We start from the raw sequence: 25,287 nt of genomic DNA, 5'->3' as shown, positions 1-25,287 counted from the left end.
GGGAGAAGCAAACAAAACAACCTCTGCCTTGAAGGAGCTCATAACCTAACAGTAAGCTCAGACCAGTAACACTTAGGACTGTCATGTGTCAGTACAGTGGCGAGGACCATGGGTTTGGGGGTCAAACAGACCGAGCTTTGCCTTTCCTGGTTCTGTGACATTGAACTGCTCAGTGACACAGTCTTCCCATATAAACCTGGTGATAACAATATACCACAGAATTGATGGGAGACTAATAAAACAAGGCATGCATGGGACATGGCACCATCTGGTATGCAATTTTCACACAGGAAATCTCCCTTATTCCAATAAAGAGGAGGTACCGGGACTTGCTACTGTGAACAGTGTTATCTCATCTGCTCAAAAAGCTGAACTTCTGAAAGTCAAGTTAATTTTCACGGAATAATAATGTAAATTAAAATAGTAGAACACGATTCTGTGCTTAACCAGGTGCAGCCTTACTATGGAAATCAAAGCTTTTAAGAAAAAAAAGAAATAATGGTGAGGGAAGGGAGTTCAAAAATGCAACAACAATAACAACAATAAAACAACAACAACAAAAACAGGCTATTCATTGATATTTTTCAACTAATTGAGAAAAGACTCTTATTATTAGATTTCAGAGGCAAGAGCCCTTAGTTCAGCTCAAGAGAATAGCTGTATTCCTTGGAAACAGTATAAAAGCAACTGGCTGTAAAGTCCAAATAAAATAAGAAATATTATGCATTTTAAAACATAAAGTCTTATACAAACAACTGCATTAAATTTTTCCACACAGTTAAATATTTGAGGCCTCATGATACATCAGAAACTACACAAGAGGTCCATGATATTAAGATGATTACTCATGGTGTTTACTCTAGGTTACCTTTTAAAGGAGATGTGGGGACACAGAACATTTTCGTACACAGGAAGGTAGTAGGTACATGTGCAGTGTGCCCAGGGGGGATGTGTGGATTAACGAGTCCATACCAATGAACACACACTGTAGAGTGTATCAAGTCCCATTAATTTATCCGGATGCCTAGAAACTTAATGGAAGCCAAAGAGACTGCCACAGAGAAGCAGTGTCCCTCTAAGCAGAAGAGTTCACGATCAGATATGCAGCTGCTGGTGACTCTGTCCTTGCAGGATATGGTCTTGCCACATCAGGAAAGCCAGGTTCTACTGGAACACTGCCTATGTGTATTCTGGGCTCGTGTGACACTCAGGAAAAACATACTCACACTCTCACTGTTTTTCCCTCTAAGGAGGTGACGAGGCTCCTCAGGTTTTCCCAGGCTTTGAGCCAACTAGCACTGGACTCAGTTCCCAGATGTCTACGAATGATGGCACATCTTCCAGTTCTCAAGCAATCATCATTTTAATGACAGTAAAACTAGAATTAATAGAGGTACAGTTATTTGCCCAGTGTCCCCTACAAGCGTAACTGTGGGAGCCCAGAGGATGGTCACCTAATCTATTTTGGAGAAAGTAATTTCAAAAGAGGCAGCAACCATAATAATTATAAGGTTCAAATTGGTGTATCAATGAATCACATACAATATAAAGGCCAACGCAAATTTAAGTTATCTATATAGCTATAAGTTTTTTTTGTCTGTTTGCTACAAAACCAATATCTCTCTCTCTCTCTCTCTCTCTCTCTCCCTCCCTCCCTCCTTTCCCCTCTCTCTCTCTCTCTCTCTCTCTCTCTCTCTCTCTCTCTCTCTCTCACACACACACTCACATACACACGCACGTACGCACACCCATGGACGGATGATTTCTACATTTAGAGGATGTGCTGGGGATACAGTTGTCTTAAATGACAGGTGATGTGTTATACATAAAGTTCAGTTTTGTGGTTTTACTCGATGTCTTAGAAAGATAGACAGTTATAGAGACTGAACCCAAAGTCCCGAAGAATCATCGATGTGATGATGCAGTGGGCAGAGAAAACACACAATGGCTTTAAACATGACTCCCCTATAATACATCAGAAAGGCACATGTTCTAAGTTGCCTGGTAAGTAAGAGCAGGGATTTACTTAAAGATGGTTAATGATTATTCTGAGAAAAATCAGAAGGCCAACTTTTCATCAATATTGGTACTATTTCATTCTACGGTGACTGATACCTGGACAGCTCTAGGAGGTCCCAGTTCACTTGCTGACAGAGCATTCTGTCAGCTGTAAGAGGTCTCAAGCACAGAAAATCAACAGGAAGGGAGTGAATAGGGACCCAGCAGTCACAGGCAGAAATGCAATAATAAGCCAGAGAACAACATGGGAATATTTAGCAATGACTATACATACAAAGCAAATGAGAAGGGGCATGAAACAAAAACCTAAAACCATTCTTATATTTCTGGCTTGAGGAAAAGTGACCAACAAATAAGTTTTAGCAACTGCTATGATTTGTTTTAGGGAAAAAAAAAAAGAAAGAAAGAAAAAAGAAAACACAAATCTTGGCTTTAGCCCACTGAGGGTTAGAACATTTCGCTTTAATCTAAGATGCTTTGATACACATGAGAAATCAGACACTAGGTTTTCAACTGGGCAGTTATAGAGATGAGACTGAATTGCATACTGGAAATCATCGTGGCTTCCAGAATGAGCGAGTAGAGACAAACATGAGGTAAACAAAGGAAAAGAAAAGAGGAAGAATCAGTAGAGGTCTGGCAACAGCATCACATGAAAATAATGAGGAAACCAGGATTCTACCCTCTCACAGAATCTTCAGGGGAAAGAAGGGTACGCAGGATGACAAGTGGGCAACAAAGCCACAGACCGGAGCCTAGAGAAAAGGTGGGGTGGGAGGATGGAGAAAGGAAGGTGGAGTTAACATGATAAACTGTTTATAAACAAAGAGGAGTAAAACCTGGTCTTTTTAGACTTTCATTTTTCCTTTGCTCTGAGGGATTACTTCTGTGCTACTGAATTATCAAATCACTAAAACAGACTGAAGAAAGAAAACACATTCTCCTTCCATTGCTACTGACACTGCTGCTTAGGATAACAAGATAAATATGAACAGGGGAAAACATCCGATTGAAATACATCTACATTTGTAAATATTTAACTCTGATGATGAAAATGAACTGCAAATGGTTAAAAAATTTATAACTTAAAAAAAGATGAATAGGAAAAGATATATGTTACCAGATAATCAATATTCATAGTATATCAGTAATATTAATAGCATGAATAAGCTGCATTTTGGTTTCATATAGTACATTTCCCTTAACAGACTCTGTAACTAGTCAGCACCAAGAAGAAAGCTTTTAATTGCCTCGTACTTCAACACTTGTTGAAGGAATTTGACATTAATTGAATGAATATGACATTAAAATAGAGATATGTCTTCCAGAGTTACGGTGCACAGACACTGGGGGTCAGGAAATCTGCCTTCTTCAGGCAGCTTTGGTAGCGTGTGACCTCCAGGAAGCTGCTGCCTCTGAACCCAAGCTCCCCTCCTCAGCTATGTAAGCATGTTGGGTAAGCTACACCAAAGTCCCCTTCCAGATTCATAAGGAGATAGTTCTTTGATTGATATAGCCAATAAGGAAATTGAAGTCCAGAGAAATTAAGTCCTTAAGTCTTGTGGATTGATTTCTATTCCAGTTGTATTCACTTGACACTTTTCTACTGCGGGGTTGCACTCTCTCTGTGGGTGGGTGCATGGAAGGAAGGGGAATGGTATCTCTTTAAGGCAGTAGCAATTCTTTTCATCTAAAGAGGTCAGCAGAAACGAGGATTTGGATAGAAGGATACAGATAAAACTAAGGGTGGAAACTGAGTAGTTAAAAAGCAAACATTAACCCAGAGTCACATGGACATATCTGGCAAGATACTTCCCTCTGGACTCAAGGCCTCTCCACTGGAGTGCATGGTCTCACTTAGGCATGATGTAGATGTTGTGACAGTATCCTCTTTCTATTAATCCTATCAATACCAAAATAAAGAGAAGAGTGAAAGTGGTACATCAACTAGATTTTCTTTTTTGTGTGTGGATTTTATGGGTATCAGATAGGGCTTTTCAAATGATGCCTAACAAACTCCACTGCACTGAAATCTGGAGACTCATAAAAAATGGTACTGATATCAATAGTGGCACAATTTATGGCAAAGCACCGAGAAGAGATCACTTTCACTGCAGGAGTGCCTGGCCAGGTTTGGTGGCTGGCGGTGATGAATGCAACAGCTGTGACAATGCTTTCAAACACCATGATGAAGAAACCACATGAGAGAGACCAAGTCAAATTTTAGCAGAATTTTATCTGTCCAAATACTTCAGTCTTAAATATCACTCCATTAGGAAAGTGACTCCCAGTATTGCCATAAAAGGAGCAAAGAAGTTCAAGTTGACTAACAGTATTATTTTTCTTTCATTTTGTTTGGCAAGAATCATGACTGTTCTAAACACGATGGGACAAATGCAAGTAATTCACAGAACAGTCATTAGCTACACAATAGATATGAATAAGCATATACATAATACAATATCTTTTAGTATTTGTGAAGCTGCTTAATTTGGAATGATACTGCTATACAAGTGAGGGGGGTTTTAACTGACTTTTATGAGGAATTGTACTTTTCTCTAAAGATGGTTATGCCTTCAACTTGAAGTACATCGTTGCCACATTCCTGAGGGTACATGTTTTTTCTTCTACTGAACTTCTCAGTTGGGTAAACTGACTTTAAATAGCATGAGTAAACTGGCATCATGAAATCGTTTGAACAATATGAAAAATTCTAGATGTGCACATATCAACTGGAAAAGCGCAAAAACTTTTCTTCCTGTATGTGTTTCAGCAATGCTGATGAAAGAAATTCAGAAGTGGTCATTTTAGGTTAGAGTCAAATTCAAAAGATTTAAAAACAAAACAAAACAAAAAAGAACCCAACAAATTGTAGAGGAGTGAAGTTACTGGTCTTTGAAAGGCATGCATTCTGAAAAAGGAACAAAACATTAGCAAACAGATATAAAGACACCTGAATTAATAAAGCCAGATAAAGGCTCCTGAATCCTAGAGGAAAGAATCTGGCAGGTGCATATCAATGTCCAATTTCTTGTTCTGGTATCCAAGGACTGCCTGGTTCCTCCAATCTACCTCTTACATTATATTTTGTACTGTATTCTTTGCACATGCCAAACAGGACCACCTGCCAATGCCTAAAAGTGCCCTGCAGACTCTGACCTCAGCGTGCATGCTAGTGCTATCCTCTCTGTTATTCTCTCACACTGCAATCAGTTGTAATTCTTTAAGTCATAAACAATCTCTACTTCTCAGAATAACCACACACAGATTTGCTATGGAGCTAATGAAGCATAACGTAAGGGCCCCTCATTTTCACAGGCCCCTTACAAGGTCCCAGGAAGAACCTGAGCAACGTGATCTCAGACTTGTATGATTTTGTTAACTTTACATAAGTAAAATAGTTTAATTGCAATAGATTAATACCATCTCTTTCAAATCTAACGTCCCCTCTAATCACTCTCTCCTTCCTGTTGGGTGAACCGAGAGTGGCCAAGAGCATTTCTGGGATCCAGTTAAGGGAAAACTGAGTTCAGATCTATTTCCTTTGAATGTAGCGGACTGTCTCTGTGTGGTTCACAGACACTGCTACGCATAGTTAATGCCAGTTGTCCTAGCGAAGAATATAGATATATCCCCATTACCCACTGTGTTGGTTCACCCAGCTGCATGATACAGGAACAGAGCCAGGTGACATAATAAAATGATGGTGCTCTTTTTGCACCCAGAAATAGAAGGCTGTGGTTACTGAAAAGTAAACAAGATTTGAAATAAAAGCCCAAAGCTGGTCTATAGAAAATTCTTTTACTCACCCAATGTATAAAACTATGCAATTCATTATTCAGATAATTCAGTTCTGACTAACACCTTGACAACTGGGAAGTTCTCTCCTACATAAAATGTAATTGAAAATGCAACATAGAATTAAAATTCCTATGCTGGAAAGACACAAACCTGTAGCATTTTCACAGATTACAGGTATGTATGTGTGACGTTCCATGTTTATACACCCCAGATATTATTTAAACAACAAAAACATTTTGATTAACCATGCTAGAGCAAAGATTGAATTATCCATTTATTCAATGTATAAATACTGATATTACACATGAAGAGGTTATTAAAGAACATGTGGTCCAAAATTGTAGGAAAAAAGGTAATCATTATTTTCAAGTATTAATAATATATAACCAATTAATAGTTCATTAATAAAATATTGTTTTTCATATTTTTGACATCTCTGGCATATTAGCTTTATTAAATGTATAAATTATTGTTTTTTCTCATTCTAAATAAGCATTGATTTTTATGTTGTTGTTTTTTAAATTTAAAATGTATGCTCCTTTTCCTATCTCCCCAGATTTCGTACATTGGGAGCCCCATAAAATGTGGATCTGCTTTTCTACCTTTTCTAGGGTATGTCACATCTTTTTCTTGTATCCTCTGAATTTGCTCATTTAACACTCTATTGTCTGTCTTCTAGGTATTATGGATACATCAGCACAGACCACACAAAGGTCCGGATCTTGTAGAGCTTGCAGACAGCTGGAGGAAGACAGATAATAAACAAGTACACAAACAATGTGGGCATTTAAGATAGGGATAGGGCAAGTTCTTAAACAGGGATAAGAGTGAGAAAGAGATGTGGGAAAGGAGTAAGGTGGGGCGACATTACATTGTAAGCTCTTTGACAGCGAGCAACTCGTCCTAGTCAATCACTTAGGATCCCTAGCAGAGTGGGTATTTAACAGACGCATGCTGAATTGAACTAAGCAGAGCTAGAGAAACAAAGATCAACCTCTAAGTTCAGAAATCTTTAGAATCGGAAGTGTCCGAGACAAGGACAATTTTTTTTTTCATGAAAGATGTCTATGCCCCCAATATGTAATGAATTGCTACTGTCAGGTTTGTTTCCCTTCACCTAACACTTTCTTCAGCATCAACATTTATTTTAAAACAAACACTATTCACACTAATGCAGCATATGTTATCACCCTTGAGACTTAATGATAAATGAGCATAAAAGTGACATCAACATCAGTGTTAAAGAATTCCAGTAGAAGCTCTGAAATAGTGACTACAGTCTTGTCAATTACTGCGGTTTATGAAGGAATCCATTGCCTGGTCAGTTGATCTTTCAGTTTTCTATAGTTTACAGTCTTGACAACCTAGATATTTATGAGGTTAATCTATATTCATAAGATTTATGGCAACCCATGGAAATAACTGGATGGATAATAGTTGAATTTACTTGAAAAGATTCTTCAGGAGAGCTGACTTATAAACAGAATTTTGAAATGCAGAAGATATAAGAATTGACAAATTGGTACAAAATAATGACTAAGCTATTTATAGTAGGCAGACGGGCACATGGTTTTAGAGGCTACAGATGGATATCCATGCGTGGATACTGGTGAGATTTGCTCAGCCAGAAATTAGGCATGAACCAACTGATGAGAGGAGAAAGTGCTTGAGGAGACTAAGGAAATCTGGTTAGAAGAACATTACTAGAAGGTATTGAAATGGGAGAGTTTTAATATAATCTAATTCAAATAGCAGTAAGGTCACCAAAGAGGGACAATCTATAGCATTTTTTTTTCAAGTATTGAGGTTGAGGTACTGGTTAAAATACACTTTGCAAAGACATTTGTAGCTTAAGAATATATGAAAAATGTTGACTAAAAGAATAAGTGGAGATATCCCAATGGTTTCTTTAGTAATCCCCTTATAAAAACCATAAAGGGAATTCTATATGTGTCCAGTCAAAGGGGTTTGGACTTGGGAGGATTGTTTGATTCAGCATGGAGCTTATACGGGATGATTCATTGGACAGTGATTTTGGTCTGTACCAAGGATTTATGAAACCTTTGTTTTTGTCCTAGATTTTTGGCCACTGCTACCATTGCATTGAGAACACTCTCTGAAAGAATACTTCACTAGCTTGTTGCAAGATGAGAATGGGAGAAATCACCAATGCCTTCAGGCCCTTCAGCTACAGTTGCAAACAATTACTGACAACATCAAAGTACTAAATTCAAATCACCAAGTCCTTCATGATAGATGAGAAACATCCACAAGTCAATTTAAGGCATCCTGGGCACAAATCTGTATGATTTATCAGCTGCATTTGAAACCTTTGATCATTACATTTTATTGGACCGTTCAAAGTCCCTGGCAGGACTGGAAGAAGTGATGCATTATGCAGCCACTGTTATCTGGTAGGAACACTAAAAAGATGGTTTTATGCCAATGCCTGTGTGTCCCAAATGTTGTCTTCTGTGTAGTAGCAAAGGATCCTAGTGCCTCTCAGGCCAGCACTTCTGATGTGGAAAAGATAATTTCCACTTAACAGTAGTTAAAATTCTAAACTAGAGTCAATCAACTGAGGCTCAAGCCAGAAAACACAGAAACTGGGTTTCCCTGGCAGGAAACATGTCTAATGAAAGTGCCAGAGGAAAATCTGACTCTGTCCTGTCAGATTTTTCCAACATTTGTAACTGTGCCTTGAGACCTCATTTGTTGACCCATAGCTGGTCCTGGAGTCCAGGGATCAGCGTTGACCTCGGGCACCTTTATCTTACGCATCTGGTAGGCAGGAGTCATATTCTATCCATGATGTGGAACTGGCTCCAGCTGTCCAAGCCTTTGTGACCTCATTAGATAACTGAAATCTAATCCACCTGAAAGTATCCTGAAGACCACCCGGGTGTTTCATATGGCTGCTGTCTTGCTACTAAATAGGTCCATTACACAAGCTGGAGCACATTACACCAGCCACTAATTCACCTGGTGGCATCGTTAGGCAATGAGCCACAGATCATTACTGACTTTTCTGTGTAACTCCTCGTGGCAGATCCAATGTGCATCAAAATCCAAAGGCCACAGGTACAACACTAGATTGTGTTTCTATGATTTTTTAAGAGAAGAGGCAAACTGCCCTTGCTAACGCATTAAAGCTCTGGCTTTCAAAGGAAAAGACATTTGGACACAGAGGGCCTGCTCATGCTAAGTATGGGGGATATAGAGTTCAGCTTAAATTTAAAATGATTTCAACAAATGGATATTTGAGAGTCACATGAATGACTGAGTTTCACTCAACTTAAATAAAATAAGCCAACAACTGGAAATCCATGACTATTTTAAGGGAAAGAATAAACTTCTATCACTATTTTCCCCATGGGTCCTAGGAGTAAACAAAATTATACCAGAAAAAGAGATGTTTATTAAATTGAAAGTGATACCTGTTTTATCTAGCTTATATCACAAGCCCATTATACCCAGAAGTGCTGTATTATACTAGGTTAGTTTTTATTATAACTGAATACCATGAGTAGACAATATTGATAAGAAGTGACAGAATTGCAAATTAAATCAAAATCTACCAAAATTAGAGGGAATCTGATAACACAATTTAAAACCAACCACCTATGAAAAATACTAACTTGCAGGGGCTGAAAAGAGGCCAGTATCTAAATCAGCCAGTATTTGAACTTGTCAAATGGTTCCTGAGGCAAGCCTTCTTTAATTTGAGATGAAGGATCTTAATCTCATCTTCAGGTCTTCTCAGGGCAAGCAAACCAACATACAGGGCTGTTTTTCAAAAAGACTGACAGAAAAAGGAGGAATTGCCCTTATAAGTTATAAATGAAAGTTCAGATGCTATCACAACTGTCTTTGTACTAAGCTTATCTAGGCCATTTCATACTATGTTATCTATCTAGATTGGAAAAAACACATGCACACACACACAGAGTTGCTTCTATAGATGACATATTTGGGCCTCAAAATGAAATAGGTTGAATGCTCAGATATGTAGTGACATTTAGTCATTTAATGTGTCCCTTCCATGTATACACAGCTACCTTGGATGTGTGATGGGTATCTTTCTAGTTTGTGTCAGACTTTGATTGTGTTCTTCAAGTCCATCCAATATTTTCACAAAAGACTTGTGATATTCCTTGTCCATAGCCCCTGGTCATTTTCAAAACTGGCTTTTGAAAATAGCCTTAGAAGAAAAAAAAAAAAAAAAAAAGCAGCCTGGAATTACATGCCACAATATAAAGACTTATTACCCAATAAATGTGGAATTCTTAGCAAAGCATATAAGAACACTTTTTAGCAGAGTGAGAAAACACACTCTCACTTTGGATGAGAGGAGCAGCAAAATCACATTAGAAAGGGTCAGACAAATGAAGACGAGATGAATCTGTGGCCATGAAAGAACCTACCACAGCTCAGCTTCCACTCCTGTATACTAATTTCATAAGCCCTTATGTTTAAAAATACAGAATTCATAAACGCTTATGTTTAGAATGGATTTTGTTTCCTATCTAAAACAAACATATGGTATCAAACAGTCTTTTAATGCTCAGATTTAAATTAGTCTTAAGAGATAAAAAGACAGAAATAGTTCTGCTATTTGAGCATGTTTGACGACGGCGATATTTATATAAATATATTGGCAGAGGAAATGTTAAATTCCCTGTATCTATGTGGGCCCACGGTTTCATGTTAGAAGAAACACATTTACCTAAAACATTTGCAATGTTGTATGTGAACATGGACTGAATGATGAGGAGACCTACTGCCAACAACTTTTTAGCAGACAATTTAATTCTAACTTAACAAGGCACCCCCTGACCCCCCCGACGTCCCCCCCAGTACACAACCTAAATGTTTGTCAGTGATGGCTTATTTTATTTGGTTGCCCCATGGTCACTGCTAGTTTTGTACAAATATTCAACAAATAGCCAGTGTACTCAGGCACCTTTGGTGCCAGGTAGAGTTCATGCTACTTCCTCTGAAGTTCACCTCAGGAGACTCTCTTGATCCTTGAAAGCAGGATTTTCTCATTCTGTGGGTTCCTCATTCTGCAATCCATTCATGAGTCTTGAAATCAATTTAAGGGGTTGTGATCAGCATTCTGTACCATAAACGGTATAGGAAATATCAAGCTGTGTTCACATGGTAAAGAAACACTTTGTTTTATAGAACAGTTACACACACATATGTGGGCGGGGTTGCAATATAAAATGCATTTTCTTGCTTTGAGTCATGGCCAAAAGTGTTTGGGGAAAACAAAAAAAGAAAAGAAAACAAAAAACCCCTCTAAATCTGCCTCAATAGAGGACGCTAAGTAGCATGTTTGCAGCCCCGACTGACTTGGGAAGTCTCCGAGGGATTCCAAAGTCCTTAAGGAAACACAGCTAGCCAAGGAGTGACTCTGATAATGTGCTTCCAGAGCCCTCATCTTTTTGGAGCTTTATGTCCTATTTAACATTTATTCTGCTCAGGCATTTACTGGAAACTTGTTAAATGCTAGGAACGGTGCTAATTCTTGGGAAACAAAGAGGAATATGACACAGTCCTTGACCCTCAAAGAACTTTGAAGAGACTGACACAATAATGCATAAGACAATGTCACTAAAGATATTCACACAGTCACTGCAAAGTGCTGTAGGAGCAAGAGGGTGAAGTGTAATTGCAACTGTTGGAGAGCGTTTCATGGGAGATTTGACATCTTAGTGGGTCTTCACATATCCATCCATCCATCCATCCACCCACCCACCCACCTACTCTCTTCAAGGCACCGAGGTAGAAGTTTGGGGAAACTCAGGTGAATAAGACAAGGGGGACACCTTAGAAGAGCTCTCAGCCTATAGGAGAAAAAGCCTTACAGGACAAGATAGGAAAAGCAACAAGTGGCAGGGACCAAGCACAGAGGCCCACAGAGCGGGAGGGCTTACCTCTGTCTGTCCGAGGTACAGAGGGCCTCCTGCAGGAGAAGGGGGCTGTGAGTGACGGTGGATGACGGTGGATAGCGGAGGAAGGCTGATACCGGAAGCAAAGCTGGTGTGTAGTTTAGATGCAGCAAAATAATGAAAACCAAGTACACACATATTTGTGAACATCTTAAAAATGAAACGCCAAAAACGTAAGGCAGAAGCTGAGATAGTGGCTAGGACTCTGGCACTGGAGACCAGGATTAAATCAAAGAGGCAGAAACAGACATAATGCATCCGATTTTAGTACTTTGTTGCTTCAGATCCTCATTTCGGACCATTTCCATGAGAATAAAACCAACTCTTTAGCAAGAACTACAAGACTATGTATTCTGGCCTTGTCCTTCTCTCTCCCCAGACTCCCCTACCCCTTTCTCACAACCCCCCAGCCACCTGGCCGCCTTTACGGCCCTGCATCCTCCCAATGAGCCCAGACCGCCCTAGTGCCCTTGCACCAGCTGATCCGTCAGCTCCGAATGCTTGCCCTTCCATCTCCTCTAATTTTCTCAGAGTTAGTCTCTGTTCCTTTAACCTGTTTAATTTTCTTCATTGCAATGTTACTATCAAAAATACTCTGTGCATCTGTTTATATGTACAATTTTTGACTCAGCCAGAATGAAAGCTTCCTGAGGGCAGAGATTTTATTGATCTTTTTCTTGCTGTATGTTCAGACTCTGGCATACTGTGGGCACTGTGTAAGTGTTTTTCAGATTAAGGAAAGAATCAAGAAAATTGGGACAGGTATAGGTTGAGCAATCATGCAGGGACACCATGTATCCCCCAAAATAAGACCTAGTCAGACCATCAGCTCTAATGCATCTTTTGGAGCAAAAATTAATATAGGACCGGATCTTACATTACATATAAGATCCGGTCTTATATTATGTTAAGACCTGGCCTTATAGTGTATAAGACTGGGTCTTATATTAATTAATTTTTGCTCCAAAAGATGCATTAGAGTTGATGGTCCAGCTAGGTCTTATTTTCGGGGAAACACAGTACAGGTGGGACTAAACCAGGGTGCACAAAGTTAAATGACAGATAGGCAATAGGGGTGCTGATTCAACTAATAAGGTCAGATACAAAGTATACATGTGCTGTGGGGTCAGGGTGGGTGGGGGGGGGGGTTAGGGACATGGAGTAGCGGCCACCCTTGGGCCTCAGAGCCAGGCTCGTATTAAACCCAAAGAGACCTGGCTTTCTACGTGTCTGCTCAACAGAAACCCAGACCACTGATCCAGCTCCATGGATACAGAAAAACAAGCCATCTCATTGCTGATTCCGAAGTGTACGTACTTAAACCCAGGCAGAGAATTGGGAAACCAGACAACCCGAGAGAACGCTGTGGCACAAATTCTGTTAACAGTCCCCGAGTAGCAATTAAGAAAAACATTTATTTATTCTAATATATTCTTCAAGGGACTAGTAGGAGACAACTCCTCCATGATAATGAAAGTTACCCATGATGTTAGCAGCCAGCTATTTAGCACAACTAAAGGGCACTGTGCATGCGTCGTATGGGCATATCTATAGGAGAAATGCTGACATTTTTGTCAAAAGGACCGCACAGCCACGGCGAGCCCATCTAACAGGTGCTGTGAACCGCCCTGATGATGAGCCGCAGGCATGCAATCACGGGCAGACAGACTCCTGACTAATAGCTGTGAGCAGTTTGCCTTTGCTATCTAAGTGTCACAGGCTGAACACACTCCTGCCCGACCTCAACTCCGCATTAATACCTGAATCACAGCCTGGGGAAGCTCAACATCCCACTGCTGGGAAGAAGATAAACAGCAACAATACAAAGAAAGATGCAGCCCTTTTCTGTGCTGCTGGTTAAACTTCATGCATTTCATCTTTCTCCTGAATCTAAAATGTCTGTCATCTTCTCTTGGTGGAATGAACGATATTTTAACACTCCTGTAGAAAGCCAGTGTCTTGAAGGCTTTTCCCACAGGTCAAATGGCAAACAAAATAAAAAACCCTGGTTCCATTTAGCATCACAGGACACAAATCATTAGGTTGCTGGAGGATATGGTGTGCCTGGATCCACACCTAGAGAAAACCACGTGATCGTGAGCGATAACACCGACCTACAGCACTGAAATACACAATTTCTGTAGTATGAGATATGTGTAATCTGCTCTAGAAACAGATGATATGCTTCATTAACTATCATGGTGTGAATGTATTACATGTCTATAGGGAAATTACCCATACCAAATCGTTTCCTCTCACCTTGGTCCAGCATGACAAGGAATTAAATCACAGAGTCTTATCAGAAAGAGTTGATCCACATAGCAGGATAAATGACCCCTTAACCACCACCTCCATTACCACAGCTAGTAAAGTCCTATCATTGGGGGAAAATTAAATAGAGATGAAGTACATTCTCAGGGAAGCCTGAACCCCTGCAGAAAATGATGGTGATACATACAAGATCATAGCTAACCTCATCAAGAGCTCCTCAAGTGCCAGGCACAATTCTAGGTGTTTTGTGTGCTTGCTAATCTTCACAGCAATTGTAACGCTTGAGGATGACTATTACCCCATTACATAGCTACGGAAGTGGAGACCAAGAGAACATGAAGTGATTTGCTCCTAGCCACACATCTACCTAGCATATAGTCAAAGTCAGATTCAAACTCCAGCATTGTCTTGGAAAACCTGCACCTCTGTCCCCATGCCCAGTGCAGCCTTCCAAGGAGACTCCTGTGCACAAATCAAAGCAGGTGCTGCCAAAGTCCCGGATATGCTAATGTCAATCTATATTTGTTTTCTTAAGGACAGTGCAGTCTTACTAAGCACCTCGATGGTTGAATCCACTAGTGAATCTTTTAAAGTGGGAAAGCTGTAAACCCTATATTATATTTAATTAAAGTTGTGGAAGAAATATCACTGCATAGAATTTTGCCTTTTCTCAAAATTGTCCTGGCTGCAGTCCAGCACAGGGCATCTAGCCGTACAGTTGGAGTACCATAATGAGGGTCCTCGGGAAATGAGAGCAGGATCAGGCTCATTGTAATCCCAGTCCAAAAAATAGTAATAATAAACAACAACAACAAAAAACATTGCTGCTAAAAATAAATACATGAAAATAAAAATAGATGATTTGGGGCAAGGGGTAGGCAGCAAGAAAGATGAAAAACCCAGTGACAGTAGATACCAGAGGCAACTCCTCAGCTTTCCCCTTCTACCACTTCCTTTGCGGGAAGGCCGAAGGTGGGGACCTGTCTAAGCAGCATTGCTGCCATGGACAATTATTATTTTAATCGACATTGTGCTGTGTTAATGAGTGCCAACCATGTGCCAGATGGTGTCAGAAACAAAGCCTTCTCTGCAATCCCGCCCAGTGGGATCACCACCTCTCCTCACTGTGAAAGCTATCACAAATGTGGTAATGAGCTAACTCCGATGCAACCGAACTTCTAATCCCCCCGACACTTTCTGATTGGGCACTGCACCAAGGTTTAGCATAGAAAAGGCACCTGCAGTGCTGTCGGATGATCTCTTCAGGGATAATGGACCAGGGAACTGAGCCTGTAATGATTTCGTATCAGTTTGTTCAAGTTCAGTTGCTATTAATTGGGTTCAAGTTCAGCTCCAGTTCACACAATCTAAATAAATAGCTGTTGAAACCAGCTTAGTGCCTGGCACAGTATGTATCTTTGTAACTAACAAGAAGCAAGCAGAAGAGAAAACTGGAGAGGGATGCCTTGTAGAGATGTTGTCTGGTGTATACAGTCTGACTGGTGGACGTGGGAAGTAAAAAGGGAGAACACAAGAGTGTTCTAGCTTGTTACAATTGAGCATGGTTGGATCACTTCACAAATGACAATATTCTAATGAACTGAGCCTCAAACAGTTTTAAACGTAGTAAAACTTGCACATAATTTTTGAGAACAGCTATGGACAAAGCACTGGCTTAAAGTTAACATGGTCTAGAATCTAAACTTTCTCTGTATTTTTCCATCCACCTTGGCAATTGTAAGGCATCAATTCTACTGTAAACTAAGTAAAATCTGAAAAAAAGAGAAATGTTTTAGACAAATTCATTGTTAAACAGAGAAAAGGAGCAATCTCGTAGAGGAAAAAAATCTATTTAAAAATAGGTCTTTGCATATTTTATGGGGAAAAATCAATCCCAAATCTATTTCGTTCTAGCCCATTAAGATTTACTCTAAGTTGGTTTCACTAGAATGAAATTTAAAACACATTTCTAAAGATCATTTGTAGGAAATTTTTAATGAAGGCATTTTCTCATTCAATGCTGGCTGGCAAATTCTGATCTCTGTTAGAATTCAGTCATAAATATTGTATTTAAACATGGATTGGTTTGAGCAGATACTGGCATGGTTATTTAATAAAGTAATAGAATTATATATTGAAAGCAATATGAGCAGGTAATATTAGATAGTCTATATAATACGTATCCACTTTTTGTGACACACTAATATCACTTAAAATATAACTAATGTAACTGAATATAATCATTAGCTTTAACATTATCTATTTATACTGTTAAATCTAAACAATAAAAAGTAGGTAATTTCTAAAAACAGAACATTATAAATTGAATTTATTTGAAAAAAGTAACTTCTCATGTAATGTATTTTCTGTGTTATTTTATTTTCTCTTACTAAAAGCCAGAGACATTTGATTGGTATGAAGAATTTGACAGCCTAACAATGCACCTGAACTATAGTAAAGTGTAGGAAAAACACATTCCATTGCTACAGAATCAAAAGGACCCGAATTGCCCACGTTCCTACCATTTACTCGATGTCTGAGTAAGTCAAGTTCTTTAACTTCTTCGAGTCTCAGCTTCCTCATATTTAAAGTTAGAATTAAAAGAAAAAGCACAGGGTCATTGAAGAGACTGAGCGAGTAAATGTATGTGTCCAGCAAAATGCCTACAACACAACAGTTGCTCAATAAATGTTGCCTCCCACTTGCTGCATAGCAATTTCATGTATTTTGATTCCACTTTGTAGTCAGTCCTTCCAAAGTGACCACTTCCAGAGGCAGTCGAAGAAGCTGCTGAAGAGTTAACCCAAAAATGTGAGGCACAGTAACTTGTGGCCACAATGTTTGCCCAGAATCAGGGAAATCTACAATATATAATTTGCTTACCATTTACAATAAATTTTACTGTTTTATAACAAAGTATAATTATTTTATCCTACATTCCAGCTACTCATGACCTGTTTCCTAACCCTCAGGAGAGTTTTAAAACTGGGATTCAGCCAGTGTGGATGCATTTCTATCGACCTACTGTCAGTCTTTTTCAGGATACCTTTCCAGTTGCAGACCTATCTTCATGGATTCATGAAATCATTCACATTTGCTTTCTTTGTTATATCAGAAATTTGCAGTTTTGAGGCAACCCATAGGTAATTGTAATTTCTCTGCCTTTTTATCACCCATCACCTTTCACTGAACTCTGTCACCCTTTCAGCTGAGGCACTCTGAGGCAAGGTCACTTATGGAGTCCCTTCCTGGTCAAATTTCCAGTTCAGGTAGTCTTGGTCTCTGAAGGGAAAGCCTCTAAGCGGGACCTCGCTTCAAGCTGACGACTCCCATCTGTTTCCTATTAGCCTGCCCGTATTAACCTTTGCCTTGTTTGCTTGACTTTGCCCATCTCTAATTTCGAAGTGAGAGCTCAAGGACAGAAGTGGAGTACAATGTTCCAAAAGACTAACCTTGAGGACAACTCAACAATAGAATCCCTAAATGAAGTGCCTCACCCCCATGGCTCTAGGGTTTTAAAATTTGGAGGGAAATGCCACCTTACGTCAATATTACTTACCTGATTTTGACAACACACCGACATAGGTTTCAAAAATAATTTCATATATAGAACATAAGAAGCATAGATGCATTCCCTACATTCTTCATAAATTATCAGCTCCCTAAAGAAATCTTATAATTGCAATCTTATCTGAAAATTTATACTCTTCTCCTTGTTTGCTATTAATGAATTTATAAGAAGGATATTTTTTTCCTAAGGCCCGTGAGAATCTGTCTGTATTTATAAAGTTCTACAAAGAGTTTAAATGAAAACAGAAGAACAATATTTTAATTCAATGAATGTGCACTAAGCACCTATTATGTTTCTGGTTTTATAGGCAATATCAAGTAGTATAATCCCATTCCTTCTCCTTAAGGAACACACTGGGATACTTGAAGTCACACATACAATAAAGCGAATGATGCAAGACGATTTTATCACTAAGTATGAAGCGGAGTGGTACAAACGTTCTAAGTGCTGTCAATGCTGCCCATGTGGTAAGAAAAGTTTGCAGTGAGCAGGTGGGCTGGGTTTCACCCAGTATTAAGAATGAGATTAGAAGAGATAGAGAAAATAGGGGACGTCATCCCAAGCGAAGGGAAATGCAAAGTCAATGCCTGAGTGGGGGAAATGGCCACAGCATGTAGAGTTGGGAAGGGGGTGGGTAGGAGGACTGAGCAGACCCAACCATTCTGATTAAACTGAAGCAGCAGCGTTATGATGGCAATACTGAGTGTGTGACAATGAGCTACACATTCTGTCTTTCCATGAAGGATTGTAACTTTACCCCCATTGAGGCTGTGGCATGGCCATAATCCAGAAAAATAGGCTCCATGAAAAATAGGCTCCTGCTACCACACTCTATCTCTCGGCCAGTTCTCTAAGCAACTCTGACTTCTACATTCCCACTCCTGATATCCTTTTCTTTCTCTGCTTTCGCTGTTTTTGTCTTTGTCACTCTGACATTTGTCTTTCAAGAGCCATTCTATCTATTTCTAAGCACTTGTCCATTTCTTCTAGGTTATTGAATTTGGTGGTATATAGTCCCTCATCGTATTCTTGGATGGTCCTTGGTATTTCTGTGGCATTCATGGTAACTTCCTCTCTTTGATTTTTGATTTTGGTTATGTGTGTCTTTTCTCTTTTTATCTTGGTGAGTCTAGGCAAGGGTTTGTCAATTTTATTAATCATTTCAAAGAACAAGCTCTTTGTTGCATTAATTTTTTCTATTGTCTTTTTGTTCTCTATTTCATTTAGTTCTGCTCTGATTTTTATTATTTCCTTCCTTCTGCTGACTTTGGGTATCATTTGTTCTTCTTTTTCTAGTTCTTTAAGGTATAACATGAGGTTGTTTATCTGGGATTGTTCTTCTTTCTTGAGATAGGCCTGTAATGATATAAATTTCCCTCTTATTGCTGCTTTCGCTGCAACCCAATAATTTTGGTAGGATGTATTTTCATTCTTATTTGTTTCTACGTATCTTTTGATTGCTCCTCTTTGACCCAGTCATTCTTTAAAAGTATGTCATTTAAAAGATGAAATAATGCCATTTGTGACAACGTGGATGGAGCTTGTGATTATTATGCTAAGCAAAATAAGTCAGACAGAAAAAGTCGAGAACCATATGATTTCATTGATACGTGGGATATAAAACTGAAAGCAACAAAGGAACAAGACAAACAAACAAAGAAACAAAAACTCATAGACACAAACAATAGTTTACTGGTTACCAGAGGGTAAGGGGTGTGGGGGGGGGGTAGATGAGGGTAAACAAGATCAAATACATGGTGATGGAAGGAGAACTGACTCTGGGTGGTGAACACACAATGTGATATATAGATGATATATTACAGAATTGTACACTTGAAACCTATATAACTTTGCTAACCATTGTTACCCCAATAAACATTAAGAAAAATTCTAACTTCAAGGAAATGCAAATCAAAACCATAATGTGGTACCACTTCACTCCCATTGGGATGACTAGCATCAAAAAGGCAGACGATACCAAGTGTTCGTGATGATGCGGAGAAACTAGAACTCTGTATGTACATTGCTAGTGGAAATGCAAAGTGGTATGGCAGCTATGGAAAAGAACATGATAGGACCTTAGATGGTTAACTACAGAGTTAACATGTGACCCAGCAATTCTACTCCTAGGTATAAATCCCAAAGAAATAAAAACATGTGTCCAAACAAAAACTTGTACATAAATGTTTATAGCAGTGCTATTCATAATAGTCAAAGAGTGGAACAATCCAAATGTCCACAAACTGGTGAATGGATAAATACCAAATGGATTATTTGGAATGTTATTAAAAAATAAATGATGAACTGATACTTGCTACAACTATTATGCTCATTGAAAAAAGTCACCAAGAGTCACTTACTCTATATGTCCATTTATTAATACATGAAATGTCCAGAATAGCCAAATCTATAAAAACAAAGTAGATAAGGGTTGCCTAAGCCGGAGGCTGGGCTGGGGAGTGTGGGGATTAGGACGTGCTGCTGAGGGGTACAGGGTTTTATTTTGATATAGTGAAAATATTCTAAAATTGGCTGTGATGATAGTTGTGCGATTTGGGGGATTACACTAAAAACCACTGAATTGTACACTTTTCTACAAATCCAAGAAATTTCCATTTTATTGTACAGTTTTATATCTCACTAGTTATATCTCAAAAGCATTTCTCTATAACACTCCAACACAGCTCCTTTGGAATTATTTCAGTCATCAGTAACATGTGACATTACCAAAGACTTTGATTTTAAAACAAACATAAGATTTCAAATTATTAACATTTAGATGAATGGGGTAAGAAATAAAGTCACCAGATGATGGCTGGGGTTGTTAATTCCCAACAACACACTTTGTTGACTAGTTTCTTCTGATAACAGCAGTGATAAATTTGAACCTTCAGAAAACAAGGGCAGAAACAAAGTACAATAAGAGAAGCTTCTGCAACCTCAGCCTCCCATAGTCCTAAGCCTCTGACAGAAGCAAGGCAAAGCATACTTCCTGCAAATTAAGTGGGTGTCTAGTATTTCCACGCAGTTGAGCTTTCAGAGATAGATGCTCAAGACATATCATTAATGTATACACCATCGTGGCTCTGGTTGCATTATGTCTGAAGAGTTTAATGTTCATCCCAATCCCAAAGTTCGAAGAACACATAAACTGGTATGGTAATGGGTAAAAGCAGACCGTAATAGCACAGGCTGGTTGTGCTGGCGTGGCCCTGTGGGAAGTTTTCTTTCACAGAGACAGAGTACAACAGTCCTGCTACAGAGACCAATGGAATAAGGACAGTCAATGTAGGAAGAGACAGAAAGATTATTCTCCCCCATTTATCACCTGCCATGTTGACTTTTAAAAAGATAGATGGTTTAAGAATATTTAGCTGGGTCTGTTGTTGTTTTTAATTATGACCTACTGCTGCTCCATATTGTCTTGTTATTTTGATGTGTCATCCTAGCTGCCTGTGGTATCATATTAGGAATCCCATCAATAATTGGATGGGTTATTCCCAACTCTTCATTTCAATTCATTTGTGGATGCTTCATACCTGAATGGCTTCTTGGAGAGGAGGCACTCCAAGAACTCTAGCAGTGCCAGGTCTAGGCCTAGGTCAGTGCTCCAGTCCTCTCACTCTTGTCCGCCAACAGCCATGATCCTGACACCACGCAGGCACCTATGGGCAACTGCGGACAGCGACGTGTGTGTCCTCCACAGCGCTGAGGCCACCTGTGGCATGTACCACTCAGCATGGCTGGCAGCCCACCCCAGCTGCCATCTTTGGCTGTTCTAGCCCAGCCAGGAGACCAGGCCCTTCCTGAATTGTACACTTTAAATGGATGAGTTGTATGTTATGAATTACATCTCAGTAAGCTACTAAATAAAAAAGAACCATCCATTCTGATGATTTTAGGTGAAAATCACTTTTATTATATGATTCCTAAAAGTCCTAGCTTCTCAGAACTGAGGTGAGTGTTGCAGGTGTGGGCTAGTGATGGAAAAAAACTTCTTTAATAGGAGAATTTATTTCCTAAGCAAAATATTGCATGAAACACAATAAGTAAAACAGACAAAAAGCAATATTTTATTAATCTGAAAGTGCATGTTTTAGTTATACAGCTCAGTCAAATTGGTAACCTTTTGACCAACTTTGTAATATTTAATTACTAACTTAGTGTTTCCATGCAGTTCTCCTGATGAGGCAAATTCTAGGCATTTAGTGCATTTTTATAAGTACCCATGTTATTTTTATTATACTTTGCAAAAGCACGTAAAGTCAAATGTTCTGGAATCTTTGCATAACCATTTGCTGCTCCACGAGATCAGTTGAAAACACTTAATGTTTTCCATTGCTTCTAGTTTATAAATGAGAAAATGGGCTCAGCATAGGTGATTTAGTCATAGGGCTAGTAAGTTTCAGAATGCTGGTCCTCTTAACTTCTGTCCTTTCCAGACTTAATAACATTTCATATTCTGGATATTAAATTGAAGCAATTAGGCTACGGATAAGCAAATATATGTACACAGATGTATCACACCTGTTTATTACTACAGAGAGTAAATGCCTTAAAGGATTCCAAGTCACACATTTTTGCACTACCAGTGTTTACCATGGTACTTAGCCACAGCATATGCCCGCTAAACATCGAAAGGATTCATACCCGAAGAATGAACTTTATCTTCCATTATTACAGAAAAAGCAGATTTCCGAACTAGATTTCTGGTCACTTATCTCGAACCACCTAAATATCACCTCTGCTTAAACTATTAATAATTATATTATAAATTACATTTATCTTTGTCCGCTGGTCAGCTCGCCCTTTGACCTCACTGTTTCTATCAATGGTCCTCTTTCTGCTAGTCACCTGGTGACATGGCCAGGATTTACAGAGTACGTACGTAGGATAATTCAGTAGAGTCTAGGACCACTTCATTTAGGCAATTGAGGTAAAGAAGAAATGAGTGAATTAAACAAATCATTGACAGGGTTATGATAGGGTGGAGGGGTTAAGCAAGCACGAGAGTCCCTGGTGAGACCAGTAAGCAAAGCCAGACAAAGACGATGAGGGATTATTCAAGACAGCGATCCGGGCTAGGGCGGATGTTCACCTACGAGGAAAACAATGAGTGCATATGAGGCACTGGTAAGATGATGTTGGAATCTGAGGTCAGGGAATGGTCACTCTGTAAATCATAAAAAACAACTCAGATGAGCCAAAATGTCCTTGACCAAGAAAGTGATGGTAGGATAACCAAGATGTATCTTCAGAAGCAAGGACTAGAATACGACCAAAATTAAAAAAGAGAAAATGTTAGTTTATTCAATAATATTTTTTCCTGGCAGGACATAATATTTATGGTAACACTAACCATGATATTTCATTTGTTAGAGGGTGTGTAACGTTCTGTCTGTGCTACTGAACTGACCCAGCTACTGTAAGCATTTATAACCTTATACTGCATACCTGTAGGGCAGGCACTCTATTACACACTTTCCGTCCCAGTGATGAACACTGCAAAGGTAGATGTGATTACCCTGTTTGACAGACGTGGAACCCAGAGAAGATACGTAATGTGGCAAACATCCCAAAGGTCATATGTGGCAGAGCTGGAGTTAGAACCCAGGTCTGTCTAACTCCCGAGCCTGTGCCCCTTCCACCATACCACGATGATTTCCAGATACAACTTCCCTCTATTGGAAAATGGGGCTTAGGGGTTGGAGAGGAAGAATTCACAGAATATTTACACAGCTCTGAGGAGAACAGGATGCTCTGCTTCTAGACACATAATCATGGGTATTTAGATAGAAAAATCTTCAGGTAGAGAAGGGTCATTAATTCATCAGACTGCCCGTGCTTAGTGGAAATATGCCTTATGAATAATCAATTCCCTTTGTTTTAATTCTTATTGCACTGAGTAGCCTTCTGCCCTATGATTTGGTCTCCTGAGTAGACTTCCCTGAGCAGGCTAACAACCCCAGTTCTTCAGACCGATATTTGCCCTGCAGTGAAGTGATCAAGTGTTGTAAGATTCACAAATCCATCTCTCATGAATTTTGGCTCTTAGAGCCTGCACATCTGTGAAAAAATTAATAAAATTGCACATGTGGACCCTAAAAGCAGAGGTCCATTTATATAGAACTTTACAGTCATCCAAGGACTTTCCCATTTACTCACGCCACAATGAGGTTAATGTCTTCTGAACAGATCCTTTTTCCATTTCCACTGATACCACTCTAGGTTTCATTATTTTTAGAGCAGGGATTTCCAGAGAGTATATTGTTTTGTGATTAGCCAAAAGAAATAAATCCAGGTTTAGATCCTCCTCATTCCTTGACTTTGATTACGTAATATAATGCCCAGTTGTTTTTCCTACTCTGGTTTCTTTTATCACGAACGTTAACAAACAGACATAGACTCAAACCCTGCCTGCCACACTTATGAAATTTGTGGAACTTTGAGCAAGTAGCTTAATTTTTTTATACCTCAGGTTCCACCTCTGTAAATGAAAATAATGATGGCATTTATCTGTAAGAATTGTGAAGATAAGGAATTCGTACCAAGTGCTTAGAATATTGCCTAAAACACGGTGTTTCCTAAATGCATTTAGATGTAAAGTTACTATTCCTTCAACTGCCTTGCATACCTTTATGGCCCTCATTCATTTACACCTTTGAATCTAGCTCCATAGTGTGGCACCCAATGCTTTTACAATGTGATATCAAATAGTTATGCTCCTTGACCTAGGAGGGGAGTTACATCCTGATAAACCTACAGTAAGTTGAAAACATCGTAAGTCAAAAACACATTTAATATACCTAATCTACTGAACATCGTAGCTTAGCCTAGCCTACCTTAAACATGCTCAGAACATAGTATCAAAAAAACAAAACAAAACAAAAACAAACCAAAAACACCCACTGGCAACACAGTACACTGCAGCGTATCAGTTGTTTACCTTCACGATCTCATGCCTGACTGGCAACTGTAGCTTGTGGGCACTGCCCAACATCATGAGAGAGTATCATACCGCATATCGCTAACCTGAGAAAAGATCAAAATTCAAACTACATTTCTACTGAATGCATATCATTTTCCCACCATAGTAAAGTGGAAAAATCGTAACTGAAACCACACTCAACTGGGGACGTCTGGACTTTCAAGTCTATTTCATAATATAAGTGACGTTGATGCTGACTCTCCCTCAATTATCACAACTTTTTCACCCCCTTTGAGCTTTTGTTCAGACTATAATGTACAGGAGACCATCTGGATTATTTATTTCTATTCCTAACTATTTTCTTATCCCCATCTTAAGTCCCACCACTCCATGAGTTATTCCTCTACCTCTCTAATCCCCAGTAAATTCTTGCTTTTCTGGACTGTTATGATGCTTATGGGAACCATTTGGAAGTTACTCATATATATGTTTTAACTTTCATACATTCATCTCATTTCCTCACCTGAACTGTTTTAAGTTTTCAAGAGTAGAGTGTTTGGCCATGTAAGAAGGTAAGTTAAGAAGAGAGACAGTCAGGAGTTCAGCTACACAAAAACACATTCTACACACGTAAAAGAACCATGATCCAAACTCAGAGAAGCCAGAGACAATAAACCCAGAAGACAAGTAGGCACCATGGGACGAGATCAATACCCTGCAAACCACAGCCCATAGAAGTG

At 39.1% G+C, this 25,287-nt stretch overlaps 1 protein-coding gene and 1 pseudogene across 2 annotated transcripts in view; both read right to left on the bottom strand.

Annotated features, from left to right (window-relative positions):
- Nucleotides 1-25,287, bottom strand: part of PARD3B (par-3 family cell polarity regulator beta) — a 950,721-nt gene that overhangs the window by 515,130 nt on the left and 410,304 nt on the right. The gene's annotated exons all lie outside the window — the stretch shown is intronic.
- On the bottom strand, nt 20,576-20,954 carry LOC109445083 (phosphatidylinositol N-acetylglucosaminyltransferase subunit Y-like; annotated as a pseudogene).

Source organism: Rhinolophus sinicus, chromosome 17 (assembly GCF_057876585.1).
Source record: "Rhinolophus sinicus isolate RSI-liver-muscle chromosome 17, RSI-T2T, whole genome shotgun sequence".
Classification (NCBI taxonomy): Eukaryota; Metazoa; Chordata; class Mammalia; order Chiroptera; family Rhinolophidae; genus Rhinolophus; species Rhinolophus sinicus.
The sequence above is the reverse complement of the archived record's forward strand: the minus strand, read 5'-3'. Positions and strand labels throughout refer to the sequence as shown.